Source organism: Schistocerca nitens, unplaced genomic scaffold (assembly GCF_023898315.1).
Source record: "Schistocerca nitens isolate TAMUIC-IGC-003100 unplaced genomic scaffold, iqSchNite1.1 HiC_scaffold_48, whole genome shotgun sequence".
Classification (NCBI taxonomy): domain Eukaryota; kingdom Metazoa; phylum Arthropoda; class Insecta; order Orthoptera; family Acrididae; genus Schistocerca; species Schistocerca nitens.
In genome coordinates, this window is record NW_026045598.1 from 1 (window position 1) to 23,636 (window position 23,636).

General features: G+C 51.6%; 25 non-coding genes and 1 pseudogene across 25 annotated transcripts; all 26 read right to left on the reverse strand.

Moving 5' to 3' along the window:
• LOC126216962 (U2 spliceosomal RNA) lies at positions 1-45 on the reverse strand (annotated as a pseudogene; the record flags this gene model as incomplete).
• A 744-nt stretch (positions 46-789) lies between these two features.
• LOC126216936 (U2 spliceosomal RNA) lies at positions 790-982 on the reverse strand. Its single transcript, XR_007542264.1, has one exon. It is a non-coding gene; the product is annotated as a U2 spliceosomal RNA (small nuclear RNA).
• Positions 983-1,729: 747 nt separating this feature from the next.
• Positions 1,730-1,922, reverse strand: LOC126216949 (U2 spliceosomal RNA). The gene has a single exon (XR_007542275.1). It is a non-coding gene; the product is annotated as a U2 spliceosomal RNA (small nuclear RNA).
• Positions 1,923-2,675: 753 nt separating this feature from the next.
• Positions 2,676-2,868, reverse strand: LOC126216961 (U2 spliceosomal RNA). Its single transcript, XR_007542286.1, has one exon. It is a non-coding gene; the product is annotated as a U2 spliceosomal RNA (small nuclear RNA).
• Positions 2,869-3,621: 753 nt separating this feature from the next.
• On the reverse strand, positions 3,622-3,814 carry LOC126216963 (U2 spliceosomal RNA). Its single transcript, XR_007542287.1, has one exon. It is a non-coding gene; the product is annotated as a U2 spliceosomal RNA (small nuclear RNA).
• Positions 3,815-4,561: 747 nt separating this feature from the next.
• On the reverse strand, positions 4,562-4,754 carry LOC126216964 (U2 spliceosomal RNA). Its single transcript, XR_007542288.1, has one exon. It is a non-coding gene; the product is annotated as a U2 spliceosomal RNA (small nuclear RNA).
• A 753-nt stretch (positions 4,755-5,507) lies between these two features.
• On the reverse strand, positions 5,508-5,700 carry LOC126216938 (U2 spliceosomal RNA). Its single transcript, XR_007542265.1, has one exon. It is a non-coding gene; the product is annotated as a U2 spliceosomal RNA (small nuclear RNA).
• A 753-nt stretch (positions 5,701-6,453) lies between these two features.
• LOC126216939 (U2 spliceosomal RNA) lies at positions 6,454-6,646 on the reverse strand. The gene has a single exon (XR_007542266.1). It is a non-coding gene; the product is annotated as a U2 spliceosomal RNA (small nuclear RNA).
• A 753-nt stretch (positions 6,647-7,399) lies between these two features.
• LOC126216940 (U2 spliceosomal RNA) lies at positions 7,400-7,592 on the reverse strand. Its single transcript, XR_007542267.1, has one exon. It is a non-coding gene; the product is annotated as a U2 spliceosomal RNA (small nuclear RNA).
• A 747-nt stretch (positions 7,593-8,339) lies between these two features.
• LOC126216941 (U2 spliceosomal RNA) lies at positions 8,340-8,532 on the reverse strand. Its single transcript, XR_007542268.1, has one exon. It is a non-coding gene; the product is annotated as a U2 spliceosomal RNA (small nuclear RNA).
• A 753-nt stretch (positions 8,533-9,285) lies between these two features.
• On the reverse strand, positions 9,286-9,478 carry LOC126216942 (U2 spliceosomal RNA). The gene has a single exon (XR_007542269.1). It is a non-coding gene; the product is annotated as a U2 spliceosomal RNA (small nuclear RNA).
• A 753-nt stretch (positions 9,479-10,231) lies between these two features.
• Positions 10,232-10,424, reverse strand: LOC126216943 (U2 spliceosomal RNA). Its single transcript, XR_007542270.1, has one exon. It is a non-coding gene; the product is annotated as a U2 spliceosomal RNA (small nuclear RNA).
• A 744-nt stretch (positions 10,425-11,168) lies between these two features.
• Positions 11,169-11,361, reverse strand: LOC126216944 (U2 spliceosomal RNA). Its single transcript, XR_007542271.1, has one exon. It is a non-coding gene; the product is annotated as a U2 spliceosomal RNA (small nuclear RNA).
• A 753-nt stretch (positions 11,362-12,114) lies between these two features.
• On the reverse strand, positions 12,115-12,307 carry LOC126216945 (U2 spliceosomal RNA). Its single transcript, XR_007542272.1, has one exon. It is a non-coding gene; the product is annotated as a U2 spliceosomal RNA (small nuclear RNA).
• A 753-nt stretch (positions 12,308-13,060) lies between these two features.
• LOC126216946 (U2 spliceosomal RNA) lies at positions 13,061-13,253 on the reverse strand. The gene has a single exon (XR_007542273.1). It is a non-coding gene; the product is annotated as a U2 spliceosomal RNA (small nuclear RNA).
• Positions 13,254-14,006: 753 nt separating this feature from the next.
• On the reverse strand, positions 14,007-14,199 carry LOC126216947 (U2 spliceosomal RNA). The gene has a single exon (XR_007542274.1). It is a non-coding gene; the product is annotated as a U2 spliceosomal RNA (small nuclear RNA).
• A 747-nt stretch (positions 14,200-14,946) lies between these two features.
• Positions 14,947-15,139, reverse strand: LOC126216950 (U2 spliceosomal RNA). Its single transcript, XR_007542276.1, has one exon. It is a non-coding gene; the product is annotated as a U2 spliceosomal RNA (small nuclear RNA).
• Positions 15,140-15,892: 753 nt separating this feature from the next.
• LOC126216951 (U2 spliceosomal RNA) lies at positions 15,893-16,085 on the reverse strand. Its single transcript, XR_007542277.1, has one exon. It is a non-coding gene; the product is annotated as a U2 spliceosomal RNA (small nuclear RNA).
• A 744-nt stretch (positions 16,086-16,829) lies between these two features.
• LOC126216952 (U2 spliceosomal RNA) lies at positions 16,830-17,022 on the reverse strand. Its single transcript, XR_007542278.1, has one exon. It is a non-coding gene; the product is annotated as a U2 spliceosomal RNA (small nuclear RNA).
• A 753-nt stretch (positions 17,023-17,775) lies between these two features.
• LOC126216953 (U2 spliceosomal RNA) lies at positions 17,776-17,968 on the reverse strand. The gene has a single exon (XR_007542279.1). It is a non-coding gene; the product is annotated as a U2 spliceosomal RNA (small nuclear RNA).
• Positions 17,969-18,721: 753 nt separating this feature from the next.
• On the reverse strand, positions 18,722-18,914 carry LOC126216954 (U2 spliceosomal RNA). The gene has a single exon (XR_007542280.1). It is a non-coding gene; the product is annotated as a U2 spliceosomal RNA (small nuclear RNA).
• A 755-nt stretch (positions 18,915-19,669) lies between these two features.
• On the reverse strand, positions 19,670-19,862 carry LOC126216955 (U2 spliceosomal RNA). Its single transcript, XR_007542281.1, has one exon. It is a non-coding gene; the product is annotated as a U2 spliceosomal RNA (small nuclear RNA).
• Positions 19,863-20,606: 744 nt separating this feature from the next.
• Positions 20,607-20,799, reverse strand: LOC126216956 (U2 spliceosomal RNA). Its single transcript, XR_007542282.1, has one exon. It is a non-coding gene; the product is annotated as a U2 spliceosomal RNA (small nuclear RNA).
• Positions 20,800-21,552: 753 nt separating this feature from the next.
• Positions 21,553-21,745, reverse strand: LOC126216957 (U2 spliceosomal RNA). The gene has a single exon (XR_007542283.1). It is a non-coding gene; the product is annotated as a U2 spliceosomal RNA (small nuclear RNA).
• A 753-nt stretch (positions 21,746-22,498) lies between these two features.
• On the reverse strand, positions 22,499-22,691 carry LOC126216958 (U2 spliceosomal RNA). Its single transcript, XR_007542284.1, has one exon. It is a non-coding gene; the product is annotated as a U2 spliceosomal RNA (small nuclear RNA).
• Positions 22,692-23,435: 744 nt separating this feature from the next.
• On the reverse strand, positions 23,436-23,628 carry LOC126216960 (U2 spliceosomal RNA). Its single transcript, XR_007542285.1, has one exon. It is a non-coding gene; the product is annotated as a U2 spliceosomal RNA (small nuclear RNA).
• Between the last annotated feature and the right edge of the window lie 8 nt (positions 23,629-23,636).

The following is a 23,636-nucleotide window of genomic DNA, read 5'->3' on the forward strand; positions in this document are numbered from 1 at the left end:
AACAGATACTACACTTTGATCTTAGCCAAAAGGCCGAGAAGCGATAAGGAAAATCCGCAGTGGAAGGGCCTAAATGCTTGCAGCGTGTGCGCTCCACATGTGGGAGTGACACACGGTGGTACGGGCCGATATGGCAACAGGCGACCGTCGAAAACATCGCAAAAGCGAGTGCCGGAAGGAACGACATTTCACGAGAGCACTCATCAACAGCCCAGTACTAGCCTCCATGTCGAAGAGTAAACTGCGACTCCCATTTGAACGCCGCTAGCTGCCAGGGCAGCGGAGAAGCCGTGACGCCGCCCCACAGCAGCGCCAGGCCGGCGCGAGCTAGACCGTCGCGAGGCCGGCGCGAGCTACACCTAGCCGAGTGCTTACATCGTCCACCGCCAACTGCATATGTGTGTGTGTGTGTGTACACACGTATTCTGCGTGCGTGCGGCGGCGGCGACGACGACGACGTTCGCGAGGAGCTAAGGTCATAACTCCAAAAAATTTATTTAAAATTATCTGTGGCCGGACCATAAGAGACGCCATCGAGGCATCCGAAGGCACTGTCCTGTGCCCCCATAAATTACCAGCCTAGTGTAATGCGGCTGCAAGAGCGGTCAAGCACACAGCAAAAAAAAAAGAAAAAAAAAGTACTTAAGATAATCTAAATTAATTAAAACAATACGTGGTGTGTAAGCAGCTAACTACTGGGGACATCGACATCTACGACAAGTTTTGTCACCAGCTGAATATCTGATCACTGCAGAATATTAACCCATTTCAGGCTATGTTTTAATTAATTTTAGGTGGGCCGATCCCGGCGGTACTGCAATGCCGGGCCAACCCGCGACAGAGGTGGAGCAAGCCCCTAGCACTCCGTCATGAGCCAAAAATGAGTTTAATATTCTGGTCCTGCGATGCAGGACGTATCAGATACTAAGCTGATAAGAACAGATACTACACTTTGATCTTAGCCAAAAGGCCGAGAAGCGATAAGGAAAATCCGCAGTGGAAGGGCCTAAATGCTTGCAGCGTGTGCGCTCCACATGTGGGAGTGACACACGGTGGTACGGGCCGATATGGCAACAGGCGACCGTCGAAAACATCGCAAAAGCGAGTGCCGGAAGGAACGACATTTCACGAGAGCACTCATCAACAGCCCAGTACTAGCCTCCATGTCGAAGAGTAAACTGCGACTCCCATTTGAACGCCGCTAGCTGCCAGGGCAGCGGAGAAGCCGTGACGCCGCCCCACAGCAGCGCCAGGACGGCGCGAGCTAGACCGTCGCGAGGCCGGCGCAAGCTACACCTAGCCGAGTGCTTACATCGTCCACCGCCAACTGCATATGTGTGTGTGTGTGTGTACACACGTATTCTGCGTGCGTGCGGCGGCGGCGGCGGCGGCGACGACGTTCGCGAGGAGCTAAGGTCATAACTCCAAAAAAATTATTTAAAATTATTTGTGGCCGGACCATAAGAGACGCCATCGAGGCATCCGAAGGCACTGTCCTGTGCCCCCATAAATTACCAGCCTAGTGTAATGCGGCTGCAAGAGCGGTCAAGCACACAGCAAAAAAAAAAGAAAAAAAAAGTACTTAAGATAATCTAAATTAATTAAAACAATACGTGGTGTGTAAGCAGCTAACTACTGGGGACATCGACATCTACGACAAGTTTTGTCACCAGCTGAATATCTGATCACTGCAGAATATTAACCCATTTCAGGCTATGTTTTAATTAATTTTAGGTGGGCCGATCCCGGCGGTACTGCAATGCCGGGCCAACCCGCGACAGAGGTGGAGCAAGCCCCTAGCACTCCGTCATGAGCCAAAAATGAGTTTAATATTCTGGTCCTGCGATGCAGGACGTATCAGATACTAAGCTGATAAGAACAGATACTACACTTTGATCTTAGCCAAAAGGCCGAGAAGCGATAAGGAAAATCCGCAGTGGAAGGGCCTAAATGCTTGCAGCGTGTGCGCTCCACATGTGGGAGTGACACACGGTGGTACGGGCCGATATGGCAACAGGCGACCGTCGAAAACATCGCAAAAGCGAGTGCCGGAAGGAACGACATTTCACGAGAGCACTCATCAACAGCCCAGTACTAGCCTCCATGTCGAAGAGTAAACTGCGACTCCCATTTGAACGCCGCTAGCTGCCAGGGCAGCGGAGAAGCCGTGACGCCGCCCCACAGCAGCGCCAGGACGGCGCGAGCTAGACCGTCGCGAGGCCGGCGCAAGCTACACCTAGCCGAGTGCTTACATCGTCCACCGCCAACTGCATATGTGTGTGTGTGTGTGTACACACGTATTCTGCGTGCGTGCGGCGGCGGCGGCGGCGGCGGCGGCGACGACGTTCGCGAGGAGCTAAGGTCATAACTCCAAAAAAATTATTTAAAATTATTTGTGGCCGGACCATAAGAGACGCCATCGAGGCATCCGAAGGCACTGTCCTGTGCCCCCATAAATTACCAGCCTAGTGTAATGCGGCTGCAAGAGCGGTCAAGCACACAGCAAAAAAAAAAGAAAAAAAAAGTACTTAAGATAATCTAAATTAATTAAAACAATACGTGGTGTGTAAGCAGCTAACTACTGGGGACATCGACATCTACGACAAGTTTTGTCACCAGCTGAATATCTGATCACTGCAGAATATTAACCCATTTCAGGCTATGTTTTAATTAATTTTAGGTGGGCCGATCCCGGCGGTACTGCAATGCCGGGCCAACCCGCGACAGAGGTGGAGCAAGCCCCTAGCACTCCGTCATGAGCCAAAAATGAGTTTAATATTCTGGTCCTGCGATGCAGGACGTATCAGATACTAAGCTGATAAGAACAGATACTACACTTTGATCTTAGCCAAAAGGCCGAGAAGCGATAAGGAAAATCCGCAGTGGAAGGGCCTAAATGCTTGCAGCGTGTGCGCTCCACATGTGGGAGTGACACACGGTGGTACGGGCCGATATGGCAACAGGCGACCGTCGAAAACATCGCAAAAGCGAGTGCCGGAAGGAACGACATTTCACGAGAGCACTCATCAACAGCCCAGTACTAGCCTCCATGTCGAAGAGTAAACTGCGACTCCCATTTGAACGCCGCTAGCTGCCAGGGCAGCGGAGAAGCCGTGACGCCGCCCCACAGCAGCGCCAGGACGGCGCGAGCTAGACCGTCGCGAGGCCGGCGCAAGCTACACCTAGCCGAGTGCTTACATCGTCCACCGCCAACTGCATATGTGTGTGTGTGTGTGTACACACGTATTCTGCGTGCGTGCGGCGGCGGCGGCGGCGGCGGCGGCGACGACGTTCGCGAGGAGCTAAGGTCATAACTCCAAAAAAATTATTTAAAATTATTTGTGGCCGGACCATAAGAGACGCCATCGAGGCATCCGAAGGCACTGTCCTGTGCCCCCATAAATTACCAGCCTAGTGTAATGCGGCTGCAAGAGCGGTCAAGCACACAGCAAAAAAAAAAGAAAAAAAAAGTACTTAAGATAATCTAAATTAATTAAAACAATACGTGGTGTGTAAGCAGCTAACTACTGGGGACATCGACATCTACGACAAGTTTTGTCACCAGCTGAATATCTGATCACTGCAGAATATTAACCCATTTCAGGCTATGTTTTAATTAATTTTAGGTGGGCCGATCCCGGCGGTACTGCAATGCCGGGCCAACCCGCGACAGAGGTGGAGCAAGCCCCTAGCACTCCGTCATGAGCCAAAAATGAGTTTAATATTCTGGTCCTGCGATGCAGGACGTATCAGATACTAAGCTGATAAGAACAGATACTACACTTTGATCTTAGCCAAAAGGCCGAGAAGCGATAAGGAAAATCCGCAGTGGAAGGGCCTAAATGCTTGCAGCGTGTGCGCTCCACATGTGGGAGTGACACACGGTGGTACGGGCCGATATGGCAACAGGCGACCGTCGAAAACATCGCAAAAGCGAGTGCCGGAAGGAACGACATTTCACGAGAGCACTCATCAACAGCCCAGTACTAGCCTCCATGTCGAAGAGTAAACTGCGACTCCCATTTGAACGCCGCTAGCTGCCAGGGCAGCGGAGAAGCCGTGACGCCGCCCCACAGCAGCGCCAGGACGGCGCGAGCTAGACCGTCGCGAGGCCGGCGCAAGCTACACCTAGCCGAGTGCTTACATCGTCCACCGCCAACTGCATATGTGTGTGTGTGTGTGTACACACGTATTCTGCGTGCGTGCGGCGGCGGCGGCGGCGGCGACGACGTTCGCGAGGAGCTAAGGTCATAACTCCAAAAAAATTATTTAAAATTATTTGTGGCCGGACCATAAGAGACGCCATCGAGGCATCCGAAGGCACTGTCCTGTGCCCCCATAAATTACCAGCCTAGTGTAATGCGGCTGCAAGAGCGGTCAAGCACACAGCAAAAAAAAAAGAAAAAAAAAGTACTTAAGATAATCTAAATTAATTAAAACAATACGTGGTGTGTAAGCAGCTAACTACTGGGGACATCGACATCTACGACAAGTTTTGTCACCAGCTGAATATCTGATCACTGCAGAATATTAACCCATTTCAGGCTATGTTTTAATTAATTTTAGGTGGGCCGATCCCGGCGGTACTGCAATGCCGGGCCAACCCGCGACAGAGGTGGAGCAAGCCCCTAGCACTCCGTCATGAGCCAAAAATGAGTTTAATATTCTGGTCCTGCGATGCAGGACGTATCAGATACTAAGCTGATAAGAACAGATACTACACTTTGATCTTAGCCAAAAGGCCGAGAAGCGATAAGGAAAATCCGCAGTGGAAGGGCCTAAATGCTTGCAGCGTGTGCGCTCCACATGTGGGAGTGACACACGGTGGTACGGGCCGATATGGCAACAGGCGACCGTCGAAAACATCGCAAAAGCGAGTGCCGGAAGGAACGACATTTCACGAGAGCACTCATCAACAGCCCAGTACTAGCCTCCATGTCGAAGAGTAAACTGCGACTCCCATTTGAACGCCGCTAGCTGCCAGGGCAGCGGAGAAGCCGTGACGCCGCCCCACAGCAGCGCCAGGACGGCGCGAGCTAGACCGTCGCGAGGCCGGCGCAAGCTACACCTAGCCGAGTGCTTACATCGTCCACCGCCAACTGCATATGTGTGTGTGTGTGTGTACACACGTATTCTGCGTGCGTGCGGCGGCGGCGGCGGCGGCGGCGGCGACGACGTTCGCGAGGAGCTAAGGTCATAACTCCAAAAAAATTATTTAAAATTATTTGTGGCCGGACCATAAGAGACGCCATCGAGGCATCCGAAGGCACTGTCCTGTGCCCCCATAAATTACCAGCCTAGTGTAATGCGGCTGCAAGAGCGGTCAAGCACACAGCAAAAAAAAAAGAAAAAAAAAGTACTTAAGATAATCTAAATTAATTAAAACAATACGTGGTGTGTAAGCAGCTAACTACTGGGGACATCGACATCTACGACAAGTTTTGTCACCAGCTGAATATCTGATCACTGCAGAATATTAACCCATTTCAGGCTATGTTTTAATTAATTTTAGGTGGGCCGATCCCGGCGGTACTGCAATGCCGGGCCAACCCGCGACAGAGGTGGAGCAAGCCCCTAGCACTCCGTCATGAGCCAAAAATGAGTTTAATATTCTGGTCCTGCGATGCAGGACGTATCAGATACTAAGCTGATAAGAACAGATACTACACTTTGATCTTAGCCAAAAGGCCGAGAAGCGATAAGGAAAATCCGCAGTGGAAGGGCCTAAATGCTTGCAGCGTGTGCGCTCCACATGTGGGAGTGACACACGGTGGTACGGGCCGATATGGCAACAGGCGACCGTCGAAAACATCGCAAAAGCGAGTGCCGGAAGGAACGACATTTCACGAGAGCACTCATCAACAGCCCAGTACTAGCCTCCATGTCGAAGAGTAAACTGCGACTCCCATTTGAACGCCGCTAGCTGCCAGGGCAGCGGAGAAGCCGTGACGCCGCCCCACAGCAGCGCCAGGACGGCGCGAGCTAGACCGTCGCGAGGCCGGCGCAAGCTACACCTAGCCGAGTGCTTACATCGTCCACCGCCAACTGCATATGTGTGTGTGTGTGTGTACACACGTATTCTGCGTGCGTGCGGCGGCGGCGGCGGCGGCGGCGGCGACGACGTTCGCGAGGAGCTAAGGTCATAACTCCAAAAAAATTATTTAAAATTATTTGTGGCCGGACCATAAGAGACGCCATCGAGGCATCCGAAGGCACTGTCCTGTGCCCCCATAAATTACCAGCCTAGTGTAATGCGGCTGCAAGAGCGGTCAAGCACACAGCAAAAAAAAAAGAAAAAAAAAGTACTTAAGATAATCTAAATTAATTAAAACAATACGTGGTGTGTAAGCAGCTAACTACTGGGGACATCGACATCTACGACAAGTTTTGTCACCAGCTGAATATCTGATCACTGCAGAATATTAACCCATTTCAGGCTATGTTTTAATTAATTTTAGGTGGGCCGATCCCGGCGGTACTGCAATGCCGGGCCAACCCGCGACAGAGGTGGAGCAAGCCCCTAGCACTCCGTCATGAGCCAAAAATGAGTTTAATATTCTGGTCCTGCGATGCAGGACGTATCAGATACTAAGCTGATAAGAACAGATACTACACTTTGATCTTAGCCAAAAGGCCGAGAAGCGATAAGGAAAATCCGCAGTGGAAGGGCCTAAATGCTTGCAGCGTGTGCGCTCCACATGTGGGAGTGACACACGGTGGTACGGGCCGATATGGCAACAGGCGACCGTCGAAAACATCGCAAAAGCGAGTGCCGGAAGGAACGACATTTCACGAGAGCACTCATCAACAGCCCAGTACTAGCCTCCATGTCGAAGAGTAAACTGCGACTCCCATTTGAACGCCGCTAGCTGCCAGGGCAGCGGAGAAGCCGTGACGCCGCCCCACAGCAGCGCCAGGCCGGCGCGAGCTAGACCGTCGCGAGGCCGGCGCGAGCTACACCTAGCCGAGTGCTTACATCGTCCACCGCCAACTGCATATGTGTGTGTGTGTGTGTACACACGTATTCTGCGTGCGTGCGGCGGCGGCGGCGGCGGCGGCGGCGACGACGTTCGCGAGGAGCTAAGGTCATAACTCCAAAAAAATTATTTAAAATTATTTGTGGCCGGACCATAAGAGACGCCATCGAGGCATCCGAAGGCACTGTCCTGTGCCCCCATAAATTACCAGCCTAGTGTAATGCGGCTGCAAGAGCGGTCAAGCACACAGCAAAAAAAAAAGAAAAAAAAAGTACTTAAGATAATCTAAATTAATTAAAACAATACGTGGTGTGTAAGCAGCTAACTACTGGGGACATCGACATCTACGACAAGTTTTGTCACCAGCTGAATATCTGATCACTGCAGAATATTAACCCATTTCAGGCTATGTTTTAATTAATTTTAGGTGGGCCGATCCCGGCGGTACTGCAATGCCGGGCCAACCCGCGACAGAGGTGGAGCAAGCCCCTAGCACTCCGTCATGAGCCAAAAATGAGTTTAATATTCTGGTCCTGCGATGCAGGACGTATCAGATACTAAGCTGATAAGAACAGATACTACACTTTGATCTTAGCCAAAAGGCCGAGAAGCGATAAGGAAAATCCGCAGTGGAAGGGCCTAAATGCTTGCAGCGTGTGCGCTCCACATGTGGGAGTGACACACGGTGGTACGGGCCGATATGGCAACAGGCGACCGTCGAAAACATCGCAAAAGCGAGTGCCGGAAGGAACGACATTTCACGAGAGCACTCATCAACAGCCCAGTACTAGCCTCCATGTCGAAGAGTAAACTGCGACTCCCATTTGAACGCCGCTAGCTGCCAGGGCAGCGGAGAAGCCGTGACGCCGCCCCACAGCAGCGCCAGGACGGCGCGAGCTAGACCGTCGCGAGGCCGGCGCAAGCTACACCTAGCCGAGTGCTTACATCGTCCACCGCCAACTGCATATGTGTGTGTGTGTGTGTACACACGTATTCTGCGTGCGTGCGGCGGCGGCGGCGGCGGCGACGACGTTCGCGAGGAGCTAAGGTCATAACTCCAAAAAAATTATTTAAAATTATTTGTGGCCGGACCATAAGAGACGCCATCGAGGCATCCGAAGGCACTGTCCTGTGCCCCCATAAATTACCAGCCTAGTGTAATGCGGCTGCAAGAGCGGTCAAGCACACAGCAAAAAAAAAAGAAAAAAAAAGTACTTAAGATAATCTAAATTAATTAAAACAATACGTGGTGTGTAAGCAGCTAACTACTGGGGACATCGACATCTACGACAAGTTTTGTCACCAGCTGAATATCTGATCACTGCAGAATATTAACCCATTTCAGGCTATGTTTTAATTAATTTTAGGTGGGCCGATCCCGGCGGTACTGCAATGCCGGGCCAACCCGCGACAGAGGTGGAGCAAGCCCCTAGCACTCCGTCATGAGCCAAAAATGAGTTTAATATTCTGGTCCTGCGATGCAGGACGTATCAGATACTAAGCTGATAAGAACAGATACTACACTTTGATCTTAGCCAAAAGGCCGAGAAGCGATAAGGAAAATCCGCAGTGGAAGGGCCTAAATGCTTGCAGCGTGTGCGCTCCACATGTGGGAGTGACACACGGTGGTACGGGCCGATATGGCAACAGGCGACCGTCGAAAACATCGCAAAAGCGAGTGCCGGAAGGAACGACATTTCACGAGAGCACTCATCAACAGCCCAGTACTAGCCTCCATGTCGAAGAGTAAACTGCGACTCCCATTTGAACGCCGCTAGCTGCCAGGGCAGCGGAGAAGCCGTGACGCCGCCCCACAGCAGCGCCAGGACGGCGCGAGCTAGACCGTCGCGAGGCCGGCGCAAGCTACACCTAGCCGAGTGCTTACATCGTCCACCGCCAACTGCATATGTGTGTGTGTGTGTGTACACACGTATTCTGCGTGCGTGCGGCGGCGGCGGCGGCGGCGGCGGCGACGACGTTCGCGAGGAGCTAAGGTCATAACTCCAAAAAAATTATTTAAAATTATTTGTGGCCGGACCATAAGAGACGCCATCGAGGCATCCGAAGGCACTGTCCTGTGCCCCCATAAATTACCAGCCTAGTGTAATGCGGCTGCAAGAGCGGTCAAGCACACAGCAAAAAAAAAAGAAAAAAAAAGTACTTAAGATAATCTAAATTAATTAAAACAATACGTGGTGTGTAAGCAGCTAACTACTGGGGACATCGACATCTACGACAAGTTTTGTCACCAGCTGAATATCTGATCACTGCAGAATATTAACCCATTTCAGGCTATGTTTTAATTAATTTTAGGTGGGCCGATCCCGGCGGTACTGCAATGCCGGGCCAACCCGCGACAGAGGTGGAGCAAGCCCCTAGCACTCCGTCATGAGCCAAAAATGAGTTTAATATTCTGGTCCTGCGATGCAGGACGTATCAGATACTAAGCTGATAAGAACAGATACTACACTTTGATCTTAGCCAAAAGGCCGAGAAGCGATAAGGAAAATCCGCAGTGGAAGGGCCTAAATGCTTGCAGCGTGTGCGCTCCACATGTGGGAGTGACACACGGTGGTACGGGCCGATATGGCAACAGGCGACCGTCGAAAACATCGCAAAAGCGAGTGCCGGAAGGAACGACATTTCACGAGAGCACTCATCAACAGCCCAGTACTAGCCTCCATGTCGAAGAGTAAACTGCGACTCCCATTTGAACGCCGCTAGCTGCCAGGGCAGCGGAGAAGCCGTGACGCCGCCCCACAGCAGCGCCAGGACGGCGCGAGCTAGACCGTCGCGAGGCCGGCGCAAGCTACACCTAGCCGAGTGCTTACATCGTCCACCGCCAACTGCATATGTGTGTGTGTGTGTGTACACACGTATTCTGCGTGCGTGCGGCGGCGGCGGCGGCGGCGGCGGCGACGACGTTCGCGAGGAGCTAAGGTCATAACTCCAAAAAAATTATTTAAAATTATTTGTGGCCGGACCATAAGAGACGCCATCGAGGCATCCGAAGGCACTGTCCTGTGCCCCCATAAATTACCAGCCTAGTGTAATGCGGCTGCAAGAGCGGTCAAGCACACAGCAAAAAAAAAAGAAAAAAAAAGTACTTAAGATAATCTAAATTAATTAAAACAATACGTGGTGTGTAAGCAGCTAACTACTGGGGACATCGACATCTACGACAAGTTTTGTCACCAGCTGAATATCTGATCACTGCAGAATATTAACCCATTTCAGGCTATGTTTTAATTAATTTTAGGTGGGCCGATCCCGGCGGTACTGCAATGCCGGGCCAACCCGCGACAGAGGTGGAGCAAGCCCCTAGCACTCCGTCATGAGCCAAAAATGAGTTTAATATTCTGGTCCTGCGATGCAGGACGTATCAGATACTAAGCTGATAAGAACAGATACTACACTTTGATCTTAGCCAAAAGGCCGAGAAGCGATAAGGAAAATCCGCAGTGGAAGGGCCTAAATGCTTGCAGCGTGTGCGCTCCACATGTGGGAGTGACACACGGTGGTACGGGCCGATATGGCAACAGGCGACCGTCGAAAACATCGCAAAAGCGAGTGCCGGAAGGAACGACATTTCACGAGAGCACTCATCAACAGCCCAGTACTAGCCTCCATGTCGAAGAGTAAACTGCGACTCCCATTTGAACGCCGCTAGCTGCCAGGGCAGCGGAGAAGCCGTGACGCCGCCCCACAGCAGCGCCAGGCCGGCGCGAGCTAGACCGTCGCGAGGCCGGCGCGAGCTACACCTAGCCGAGTGCTTACATCGTCCACCGCCAACTGCATATGTGTGTGTGTGTGTGTACACACGTATTCTGCGTGCGTGCGGCGGCGGCGACGACGACGACGTTCGCGAGGAGCTAAGGTCATAACTCCAAAAAATTTATTTAAAATTATCTGTGGCCGGACCATAAGAGACGCCATCGAGGCATCCGAAGGCACTGTCCTGTGCCCCCATAAATTACCAGCCTAGTGTAATGCGGCTGCAAGAGCGGTCAAGCACACAGCAAAAAAAAAAGAAAAAAAAAGTACTTAAGATAATCTAAATTAATTAAAACAATACGTGGTGTGTAAGCAGCTAACTACTGGGGACATCGACATCTACGACAAGTTTTGTCACCAGCTGAATATCTGATCACTGCAGAATATTAACCCATTTCAGGCTATGTTTTAATTAATTTTAGGTGGGCCGATCCCGGCGGTACTGCAATGCCGGGCCAACCCGCGACAGAGGTGGAGCAAGCCCCTAGCACTCCGTCATGAGCCAAAAATGAGTTTAATATTCTGGTCCTGCGATGCAGGACGTATCAGATACTAAGCTGATAAGAACAGATACTACACTTTGATCTTAGCCAAAAGGCCGAGAAGCGATAAGGAAAATCCGCAGTGGAAGGGCCTAAATGCTTGCAGCGTGTGCGCTCCACATGTGGGAGTGACACACGGTGGTACGGGCCGATATGGCAACAGGCGACCGTCGAAAACATCGCAAAAGCGAGTGCCGGAAGGAACGACATTTCACGAGAGCACTCATCAACAGCCCAGTACTAGCCTCCATGTCGAAGAGTAAACTGCGACTCCCATTTGAACGCCGCTAGCTGCCAGGGCAGCGGAGAAGCCGTGACGCCGCCCCACAGCAGCGCCAGGACGGCGCGAGCTAGACCGTCGCGAGGCCGGCGCAAGCTACACCTAGCCGAGTGCTTACATCGTCCACCGCCAACTGCATATGTGTGTGTGTGTGTGTACACACGTATTCTGCGTGCGTGCGGCGGCGGCGGCGGCGGCGGCGGCGACGACGTTCGCGAGGAGCTAAGGTCATAACTCCAAAAAAATTATTTAAAATTATTTGTGGCCGGACCATAAGAGACGCCATCGAGGCATCCGAAGGCACTGTCCTGTGCCCCCATAAATTACCAGCCTAGTGTAATGCGGCTGCAAGAGCGGTCAAGCACACAGCAAAAAAAAAAGAAAAAAAAAGTACTTAAGATAATCTAAATTAATTAAAACAATACGTGGTGTGTAAGCAGCTAACTACTGGGGACATCGACATCTACGACAAGTTTTGTCACCAGCTGAATATCTGATCACTGCAGAATATTAACCCATTTCAGGCTATGTTTTAATTAATTTTAGGTGGGCCGATCCCGGCGGTACTGCAATGCCGGGCCAACCCGCGACAGAGGTGGAGCAAGCCCCTAGCACTCCGTCATGAGCCAAAAATGAGTTTAATATTCTGGTCCTGCGATGCAGGACGTATCAGATACTAAGCTGATAAGAACAGATACTACACTTTGATCTTAGCCAAAAGGCCGAGAAGCGATAAGGAAAATCCGCAGTGGAAGGGCCTAAATGCTTGCAGCGTGTGCGCTCCACATGTGGGAGTGACACACGGTGGTACGGGCCGATATGGCAACAGGCGACCGTCGAAAACATCGCAAAAGCGAGTGCCGGAAGGAACGACATTTCACGAGAGCACTCATCAACAGCCCAGTACTAGCCTCCATGTCGAAGAGTAAACTGCGACTCCCATTTGAACGCCGCTAGCTGCCAGGGCAGCGGAGAAGCCGTGACGCCGCCCCACAGCAGCGCCAGGACGGCGCGAGCTAGACCGTCGCGAGGCCGGCGCAAGCTACACCTAGCCGAGTGCTTACATCGTCCACCGCCAACTGCATATGTGTGTGTGTGTGTGTACACACGTATTCTGCGTGCGTGCGGCGGCGGCGGCGGCGGCGGCGGCGACGACGTTCGCGAGGAGCTAAGGTCATAACTCCAAAAAAATTATTTAAAATTATTTGTGGCCGGACCATAAGAGACGCCATCGAGGCATCCGAAGGCACTGTCCTGTGCCCCCATAAATTACCAGCCTAGTGTAATGCGGCTGCAAGAGCGGTCAAGCACACAGCAAAAAAAAAAGAAAAAAAAAGTACTTAAGATAATCTAAATTAATTAAAACAATACGTGGTGTGTAAGCAGCTAACTACTGGGGACATCGACATCTACGACAAGTTTTGTCACCAGCTGAATATCTGATCACTGCAGAATATTAACCCATTTCAGGCTATGTTTTAATTAATTTTAGGTGGGCCGATCCCGGCGGTACTGCAATGCCGGGCCAACCCGCGACAGAGGTGGAGCAAGCCCCTAGCACTCCGTCATGAGCCAAAAATGAGTTTAATATTCTGGTCCTGCGATGCAGGACGTATCAGATACTAAGCTGATAAGAACAGATACTACACTTTGATCTTAGCCAAAAGGCCGAGAAGCGATAAGGAAAATCCGCAGTGGAAGGGCCTAAATGCTTGCAGCGTGTGCGCTCCACATGTGGGAGTGACACACGGTGGTACGGGCCGATATGGCAACAGGCGACCGTCGAAAACATCGCAAAAGCGAGTGCCGGAAGGAACGACATTTCACGAGAGCACTCATCAACAGCCCAGTACTAGCCTCCATGTCGAAGAGTAAACTGCGACTCCCATTTGAACGCCGCTAGCTGCCAGGGCAGCGGAGAAGCCGTGACGCCGCCCCACAGCAGCGCCAGGACGGCGCGAGCTAGACCGTCGCGAGGCCGGCGCAAGCTACACCTAGCCGAGTGCTTACATCGTCCACCGCCAACTGCATATGTGTGTGTGTGTGTGTACACACGTATTCTGCGTGCGTGCGGCGGCGGCGGCGGCGGCGGCGGCGACGACGTTCGCGAGGAGCTAAGGTCATAACTCCAAAAAAATTATTTAAAATTATTTGTGGCCGGACCATAAGAGACGCCATCGAGGCATCCGAAGGCACTGTCCTGTGCCCCCATAAATTACCAGCCTAGTGTAATGCGGCTGCAAGAGCGGTCAAGCACACAGCAAAAAAAAAAGAAAAAAAAAGTACTTAAGATAATCTAAATTAATTAAAACAATACGTGGTGTGTAAGCAGCTAACTACTGGGGACATCGACATCTACGACAAGTTTTGTCACCAGCTGAATATCTGATCACTGCAGAATATTAACCCATTTCAGGCTATGTTTTAATTAATTTTAGGTGGGCCGATCCCGGCGGTACTGCAATGCCGGGCCAACCCGCGACAGAGGTGGAGCAAGCCCCTAGCACTCCGTCATGAGCCAAAAATGAGTTTAATATTCTGGTCCTGCGATGCAGGACGTATCAGATACTAAGCTGATAAGAACAGATACTACACTTTGATCTTAGCCAAAAGGCCGAGAAGCGATAAGGAAAATCCGCAGTGGAAGGGCCTAAATGCTTGCAGCGTGTGCGCTCCACATGTGGGAGTGACACACGGTGGTACGGGCCGATATGGCAACAGGCGACCGTCGAAAACATCGCAAAAGCGAGTGCCGGAAGGAACGACATTTCACGAGAGCACTCATCAACAGCCCAGTACTAGCCTCCATGTCGAAGAGTAAACTGCGACTCCCATTTGAACGCCGCTAGCTGCCAGGGCAGCGGAGAAGCCGTGACGCCGCCCCACAGCAGCGCCAGGACGGCGCGAGCTAGACCGTCGCGAGGCCGGCGCAAGCTACACCTAGCCGAGTGCTTACATCGTCCACCGCCAACTGCATATGTGTGTGTGTGTGTGTACACACGTATTCTGCGTGCGTGCGGCGGCGGCGGCGGCGGCGACGACGTTCGCGAGGAGCTAAGGTCATAACTCCAAAAAAATTATTTAAAATTATTTGTGGCCGGACCATAAGAGACGCCATCGAGGCATCCGAAGGCACTGTCCTGTGCCCCCATAAATTACCAGCCTAGTGTAATGCGGCTGCAAGAGCGGTCAAGCACACAGCAAAAACAAAAGAAAAAAAAAGTACTTAAGATAATCTAAATTAATTAAAACAATACGTGGTGTGTAAGCAGCTAACTACTGGGGACATCGACATCTACGACAAGTTTTGTCACCAGCTGAATATCTGATCACTGCAGAATATTAACCCATTTCAGGCTATGTTTTAATTAATTTTAGGTGGGCCGATCCCGGCGGTACTGCAATGCCGGGCCAACCCGCGACAGAGGTGGAGCAAGCCCCTAGCACTCCGTCATGAGCCAAAAATGAGTTTAATATTCTGGTCCTGCGATGCAGGACGTATCAGATACTAAGCTGATAAGAACAGATACTACACTTTGATCTTAGCCAAAAGGCCGAGAAGCGATAAGGAAAATCCGCAGTGGAAGGGCCTAAATGCTTGCAGCGTGTGCGCTCCACATGTGGGAGTGACACACGGTGGTACGGGCCGATATGGCAACAGGCGACCGTCGAAAACATCGCAAAAGCGAGTGCCGGAAGGAACGACATTTCACGAGAGCACTCATCAACAGCCCAGTACTAGCCTCCATGTCGAAGAGTAAACTGCGACTCCCATTTGAACGCCGCTAGCTGCCAGGGCAGCGGAGAAGCCGTGACGCCGCCCCACAGCAGCGCCAGGACGGCGCGAGCTAGACCGTCGCGAGGCCGGCGCAAGCTACACCTAGCCGAGTGCTTACATCGTCCACCGCCAACTGCATATGTGTGTGTGTGTGTGTACACACGTATTCTGCGTGCGTGCGGCGGCGGCGGCGGCGGCGGCGGCGACGACGTTCGCGAGGAGCTAAGGTCATAACTCCAAAAAAATTATTTAAAATTATTTGTGGCCGGACCATAAGAGACGCCATCGAGGCATCCGAAGGCACTGTCCTGTGCCCCCATAAATTACCAGCCTAGTGTAATGCGGCTGCAAGAGCGGTCAAGCACACAGCAAAAAAAAAAGAAAAAAAAAGTACTTAAGATAATCTAAATTAATTAAAACAATACGTGGTGTGTAAGCAGCTAACTACTGGGGACATCGACATCTACGACAAGTTTTGTCACCAGCTGAATATCTGATCACTGCAGAATATTAACCCATTTCAGGCTATGTTTTAATTAATTTTAGGTGGGCCGATCCCGGCGGTACTGCAATGCCGGGCCAACCCGCGACAGAGGTGGAGCAAGCCCCTAGCACTCCGTCATGAGCCAAAAATGAGTTTAATATTCTGGTCCTGCGATGCAGGACGTATCAGATACTAAGCTGATAAGAACAGATACTACACTTTGATCTTAGCCAAAAGGCCGAGAAGCGATAAGGAAAATCCGCAGTGGAAGGGCCTAAATGCTTGCAGCGTGTGCGCTCCACATGTGGGAGTGACACACGGTGGTACGGGCCGATATGGCAACAGGCGACCGTCGAAAACATCGCAAAAGCGAGTGCCGGAAGGAACGACATTTCACGAGAGCACTCATCAACAGCCCAGTACTAGCCTCCATGTCGAAGAGTAAACTGCGACTCCCATTTGAACGCCGCTAGCTGCCAGGGCAGCGGAGAAGCCGTGACGCCGCCCCACAGCAGCGCCAGGCCGGCGCGAGCTAGACCGTCGCGAGGCCGGCGCGAGCTACACCTAGCCGAGTGCTTACATCGTCCACCGCCAACTGCATATGTGTGTGTGTGTGTGTACACACGTATTCTGCGTGCGTGCGGCGGCGGCGACGACGACGACGTTCGCGAGGAGCTAAGGTCATAACTCCAAAAAATTTATTTAAAATTATCTGTGGCCGGACCATAAGAGACGCCATCGAGGCATCCGAAGGCACTGTCCTGTGCCCCCATAAATTACCAGCCTAGTGTAATGCGGCTGCAAGAGCGGTCAAGCACACAGCAAAAAAAAAAGAAAAAAAAAGTACTTAAGATAATCTAAATTAATTAAAACAATACGTGGTGTGTAAGCAGCTAACTACTGGGGACATCGACATCTACGACAAGTTTTGTCACCAGCTGAATATCTGATCACTGCAGAATATTAACCCATTTCAGGCTATGTTTTAATTAATTTTAGGTGGGCCGATCCCGGCGGTACTGCAATGCCGGGCCAACCCGCGACAGAGGTGGAGCAAGCCCCTAGCACTCCGTCATGAGCCAAAAATGAGTTTAATATTCTGGTCCTGCGATGCAGGACGTATCAGATACTAAGCTGATAAGAACAGATACTACACTTTGATCTTAGCCAAAAGGCCGAGAAGCGATAAGGAAAATCCGCAGTGGAAGGGCCTAAATGCTTGCAGCGTGTGCGCTCCACATGTGGGAGTGACACACGGTGGTACGGGCCGATATGGCAACAGGCGACCGTCGAAAACATCGCAAAAGCGAGTGCCGGAAGGAACGACATTTCACGAGAGCACTCATCAACAGCCCAGTACTAGCCTCCATGTCGAAGAGTAAACTGCGACTCCCATTTGAACGCCGCTAGCTGCCAGGGCAGCGGAGAAGCCGTGACGCCGCCCCACAGCAGCGCCAGGACGGCGCGAGCTAGACCGTCGCGAGGCCGGCGCAAGCTACACCTAGCCGAGTGCTTACATCGTCCACCGCCAACTGCATATGTGTGTGTGTGTGTGTACACACGTATTCTGCGTGCGTGCGGCGGCGGCGGCGGCGGCGGCGGCGACGACGTTCGCGAGGAGCTAAGGTCATAACTCCAAAAAAATTATTTAAAATTATTTGTGGCCGGACCATAAGAGACGCCATCGAGGCATCCGAAGGCACTGTCCTGTGCCCCCATAAATTACCAGCCTAGTGTAATGCGGCTGCAAGAGCGGTCAAGCACACAGCAAAAAAAAAAGAAAAAAAAAGTACTTAAGATAATCTAAATTAATTAAAACAATACGTGGTGTGTAAGCAGCTAACTACTGGGGACATCGACATCTACGACAAGTTTTGTCACCAGCTGAATATCTGATCACTGCAGAATATTAACCCATTTCAGGCTATGTTTTAATTAATTTTAGGTGGGCCGATCCCGGCGGTACTGCAATGCCGGGCCAACCCGCGACAGAGGTGGAGCAAGCCCCTAGCACTCCGTCATGAGCCAAAAATGAGTTTAATATTCTGGTCCTGCGATGCAGGACGTATCAGATACTAAGCTGATAAGAACAGATACTACACTTTGATCTTAGCCAAAAGGCCGAGAAGCGATAAGGAAAATCCGCAGTGGAAGGGCCTAAATGCTTGCAGCGTGTGCGCTCCACATGTGGGAGTGACACACGGTGGTACGGGCCGATATGGCAACAGGCGACCGTCGAAAACATCGCAAAAGCGAGTGCCGGAAGGAACGACATTTCACGAGAGCACTCATCAACAGCCCAGTACTAGCCTCCATGTCGAAGAGTAAACTGCGACTCCCATTTGAACGCCGCTAGCTGCCAGGGCAGCGGAGAAGCCGTGACGCCGCCCCACAGCAGCGCCAGGACGGCGCGAGCTAGACCGTCGCGAGGCCGGCGCAAGCTACACCTAGCCGAGTGCTTACATCGTCCACCGCCAACTGCATATGTGTGTGTGTGTGTGTACACACGTATTCTGCGTGCGTGCGGCGGCGGCGGCGGCGGCGGCGGCGACGACGTTCGCGAGGAGCTAAGGTCATAACTCCAAAAAAATTATTTAAAATTATTTGTGGCCGGACCATAAGAGACGCCATCGAGGCATCCGAAGGCACTGTCCTGTGCCCCCATAAATTACCAGCCTAGTGTAATGCGGCTGCAAGAGCGGTCAAGCACACAGCAAAAAAAAAAGAAAAAAAAAGTACTTAAGATAATCTAAATTAATTAAAACAATACGTGGTGTGTAAGCAGCTAACTACTGGGGACATCGACATCTACGACAAGTTTTGTCACCAGCTGAATATCTGATCACTGCAGAATATTAACCCATTTCAGGCTATGTTTTAATTAATTTTAGGTGGGCCGATCCCGGCGGTACTGCAATGCCGGGCCAACCCGCGACAGAGGTGGAGCAAGCCCCTAGCACTCCGTCATGAGCCAAAAATGAGTTTAATATTCTGGTCCTGCGATGCAGGACGTATCAGATACTAAGCTGATAAGAACAGATACTACACTTTGATCTTAGCCAAAAGGCCGAGAAGCGATAAGGAAAATCCGCAGTGGAAGGGCCTAAATGCTTGCAGCGTGTGCGCTCCACATGTGGGAGTGACACACGGTGGTACGGGCCGATATGGCAACAGGCGACCGTCGAAAACATCGCAAAAGCGAGTGCCGGAAGGAACGACATTTCACGAGAGCACTCATCAACAGCCCAGTACTAGCCTCCATGTCGAAGAGTAAACTGCGACTCCCATTTGAACGCCGCTAGCTGCCAGGGCAGCGGAGAAGCCGTGACGCCGCCCCACAGCAGCGCCAGGACGGCGCGAGCTAGACCGTCGCGAGGCCGGCGCAAGCTACACCTAGCCGAGTGCTTACATCGTCCACCGCCAACTGCATATGTGTGTGTGTGTGTGTGTACACACGTATTCTGCGTGCGTGCGGCGGCGGCGGCGGCGGCGGCGGCGACGACGTTCGCGAGGAGCTAAGGTCATAACTCCAAAAAAATTATTTAAAATTATTTGTGGCCGGACCATAAGAGACGCCATCGAGGCATCCGAAGGCACTGTCCTGTGCCCCCATAAATTACCAGCCTAGTGTAATGCGGCTGCAAGAGCGGTCAAGCACACAGCAAAAAAAAAAGAAAAAAAAAGTACTTAAGATAATCTAAATTAATTAAAACAATACGTGGTGTGTAAGCAGCTAACTACTGGGGACATCGACATCTACGACAAGTTTTGTCACCAGCTGAATATCTGATCACTGCAGAATATTAACCCATTTCAGGCTATGTTTTAATTAATTTTAGGTGGGCCGATCCCGGCGGTACTGCAATGCCGGGCCAACCCGCGACAGAGGTGGAGCAAGCCCCTAGCACTCCGTCATGAGCCAAAAATGAGTTTAATATTCTGGTCCTGCGATGCAGGACGTATCAGATACTAAGCTGATAAGAACAGATACTACACTTTGATCTTAGCCAAAAGGCCGAGAAGCGATAAGGAAAATCCGCAGTGGAAGGGCCTAAATGCTTGCAGCGTGTGCGCTCCACATGTGGGAGTGACACACGGTGGTACGGGCCGATATGGCAACAGGCGACCGTCGAAAACATCGCAAAAGCGAGTGCCGGAAGGAACGACATTTCACGAGAGCACTCATCAACAGCCCAGTACTAGCCTCCATGTCGAAGAGTAAACTGCGACTCCCATTTGAACGCCGCTAGCTGCCAGGGCAGCGGAGAAGCCGTGACGCCGCCCCACAGCAGCGCCAGGCCGGCGCGAGCTAGACCGTCGCGAGGCCGGCGCGAGCTACACCTAGCCGAGTGCTTACATCGTCCACCGCCAACTGCATATGTGTGTGTGTGTGTGTACACACGTATTCTGCGTGCGTGCGGCGGCGGCGACGACGACGACGTTCGCGAGGAGCTAAGGTCATAACTCCAAAAAATTTATTTAAAATTATCTGTGGCCGGACCATAAGAGACGCCATCGAGGCATCCGAAGGCACTGTCCTGTGCCCCCATAAATTACCAGCCTAGTGTAATGCGGCTGCAAGAGCGGTCAAGCACACAGCAAAAAAAAAAGAAAAAAAAAGTACTTAAGATAATCTAAATTAATTAAAACAATACGTGGTGTGTAAGCAGCTAACTACTGGGGACATCGACATCTACGACAAGTTTTGTCACCAGCTGAATATCTGATCACTGCAGAATATTAACCCATTTCAGGCTATGTTTTAATTAATTTTAGGTGGGCCGATCCCGGCGGTACTGCAATGCCGGGCCAACCCGCGACAGAGGTGGAGCAAGCCCCTAGCACTCCGTCATGAGCCAAAAATGAGTTTAATATTCTGGTCCTGCGATGCAGGACGTATCAGATACTAAGCTGATAAGAACAGATACTACACTTTGATCTTAGCCAAAAGGCCGAGAAGCGATAAGGAAAATCCGCAGTGGAAGGGCCTAAATGCTTGCAGCGTGTGCGCTCCACATGTGGGAGTGACACACGGTGGTACGGGCCGATATGGCAACAGGCGACCGTCGAAAACATCGCAAAAGCGAGTGCCGGAAGGAACGACATTTCACGAGAGCACTCATCAACAGCCCAGTACTAGCCTCCATGTCGAAGAGTAAACTGCGACTCCCATTTGAACGCCGCTAGCTGCCAGGGCAGCGGAGAAGCCGTGACGCCGCCCCACAGCAGCGCCAGGACGGCGCGAGCTAGACCGTCGCGAGGCCGGCGCAAGCTACACCTAGCCGAGTGCTTACATCGTCCACCGCCAACTGCATATGTGTGTGTGTGTGTGTACACACGTATTCTGCGTGCGTGCGGCGGCGGCGGCGGCGGCGGCGGCGACGACGTTCGCGAGGAGCTAAGGTCATAACTCCAAAAAAATTATTTAAAATTATTTGTGGCCGGACCATAAGAGACGCCATCGAGGCATCCGAAGGCACTGTCCTGTGCCCCCATAAATTACCAGCCTAGTGTAATGCGGCTGCAAGAGCGGTCAAGCACACAGCAAAAAAAAAAGAAAAAAAAAGTACTTAAGATAATCTAAATTAATTAAAACAATACGTGGTGTGTAAGCAGCTAACTACTGGGGACATCGACATCTACGACAAGTTTTGTCACCAGCTGAATATCTGATCACTGCAGAATATTAACCCATTTCAGGCTATGTTTTAATTAATTTTAGGTGGGCCGATCCCGGCGGTACTGCAATGCCGGGCCAACCCGCGACAGAGGTGGAGCAAGCCCCTAGCACTCCGTCATGAGCCAAAAATGAGTTTAATATTCTGGTCCTGCGATGCAGGACGTATCAGATACTAAGCTGATAAGAACAGATACTACACTTTGATCTTAGCCAAAAGGCCGAGAAGCGATAAGGAAAATCCGCAGTGGAAGGGCCTAAATGCTTGCAGCGTGTGCGCTCCACATGTGGGAGTGACACACGGTGGTACGGGCCGATATGGCAACAGGCGACCGTCGAAAACATCGCAAAAGCGAGTGCCGGAAGGAACGACATTTCACGAGAGCACTCATCAACAGCCCAGTACTAGCCTCCATGTCGAAGAGTAAACTGCGACTCCCATTTGAACGCCGCTAGCTGCCAGGGCAGCGGAGAAGCCGTGACGCCGCCCCACAGCAGCGCCAGGACGGCGCGAGCTAGACCGTCGCGAGGCCGGCGCAAGCTACACCTAGCCGAGTGCTTACATCGTCCACCGCCAACTGCATATGTGTGTGTGTGTGTGTACACACGTATTCTGCGTGCGTGCGGCGGCGGCGGCGGCGGCGGCGGCGACGACGTTCGCGAGGAGCTAAGGTCATAACTCCAAAAAAATTATTTAAAATTATTTGTGGCCGGACCATAAGAGACGCCATCGAGGCATCCGAAGGCACTGTCCTGTGCCCCCATAAATTACCAGCCTAGTGTAATGCGGCTGCAAGAGCGGTCAAGCACACAGCAAAAAAAAAAGAAAAAAAAAGTACTTAAGATAATCTAAATTAATTAAAACAATACGTGGTGTGTAAGCAGCTAACTACTGGGGACATCGACATCTACGACAAGTTTTGTCACCAGCTGAATATCTGATCACTGCAGAATATTAACCCATTTCAGGCTATGTTTTAATTAATTTTAGGTGGGCCGATCCCGGCGGTACTGCAATGCCGGGCCAACCCGCGACAGAGGTGGAGCAAGCCCCTAGCACTCCGTCATGAGCCAAAAATGAGTTTAATATTCTGGTCCTGCGATGCAGGACGTATCAGATACTAAGCTGATAAGAACAGATACTACACTTTGATCTTAGCCAAAAGGCCGAGAAGCGATAAGGAAAATCCGCAGTGGAAGGGCCTAAATGCTTGCAGCGTGTGCGCTCCACATGTGGGAGTGACACACGGTGGTACGGGCCGATATGGCAACAGGCGACCGTCGAAAACATCGCAAAAGCGAGTGCCGGAAGGAACGACATTTCACGAGAGCACTCATCAACAGCCCAGTACTAGCCTCCATGTCGAAGAGTAAACTGCGACTCCCATTTGAACGCCGCTAGCTGCCAGGGCAGCGGAGAAGCCGTGACGCCGCCCCACAGCAGCGCCAGGCCGGCGCGAGCTAGACCGTCGCGAGGCCGGCGCGAGCTACACCTAGCCGAGTGCTTACATCGTCCACCGCCAACTGCATATGTGTGTGTGTGTGTGTACACACGTATTCTGCGTGCGTGCGGCGGCGGCGACGACGACGACGTTCGCGAGGAGCTAAGGTCATAACTCCAAAAAATTTATTTAAAATTATCTGTGGCCGGACCATAAGAGACGCCATCGAGGCATCCGAAGGCACTGTCCTGTGCCCCCATAAATTACCAGCCTAGTGTAATGCGGCTGCAAGAGCGGTCAAGCACACAGCAAAAAAAAAAGAAAAAAAAAGTACTTAAGATAATCTAAATTAATTAAAACAATACGTGGTGTGTAAGCAGCTAACTACTGGGGACATCGACATCTACGACAAGTTTTGTCACCAGCTGAATATCTGATCACTGCAGAATATTAACCCATTTCAGGCTATGTTTTAATTAATTTTAGGTGGGCCGATCCCGGCGGTACTGCAATGCCGGGCCAACCCGCGACAGAGGTGGAGCAAGCCCCTAGCACTCCGTCATGAGCCAAAAATGAGTTTAATATTCTGGTCCTGCGATGCAGGACGTATCAGATACTAAGCTGATAAGAACAGATACTACACTTTGATCTTAGCCAAAAGGCCGAGAAGCGATAAGGAAAA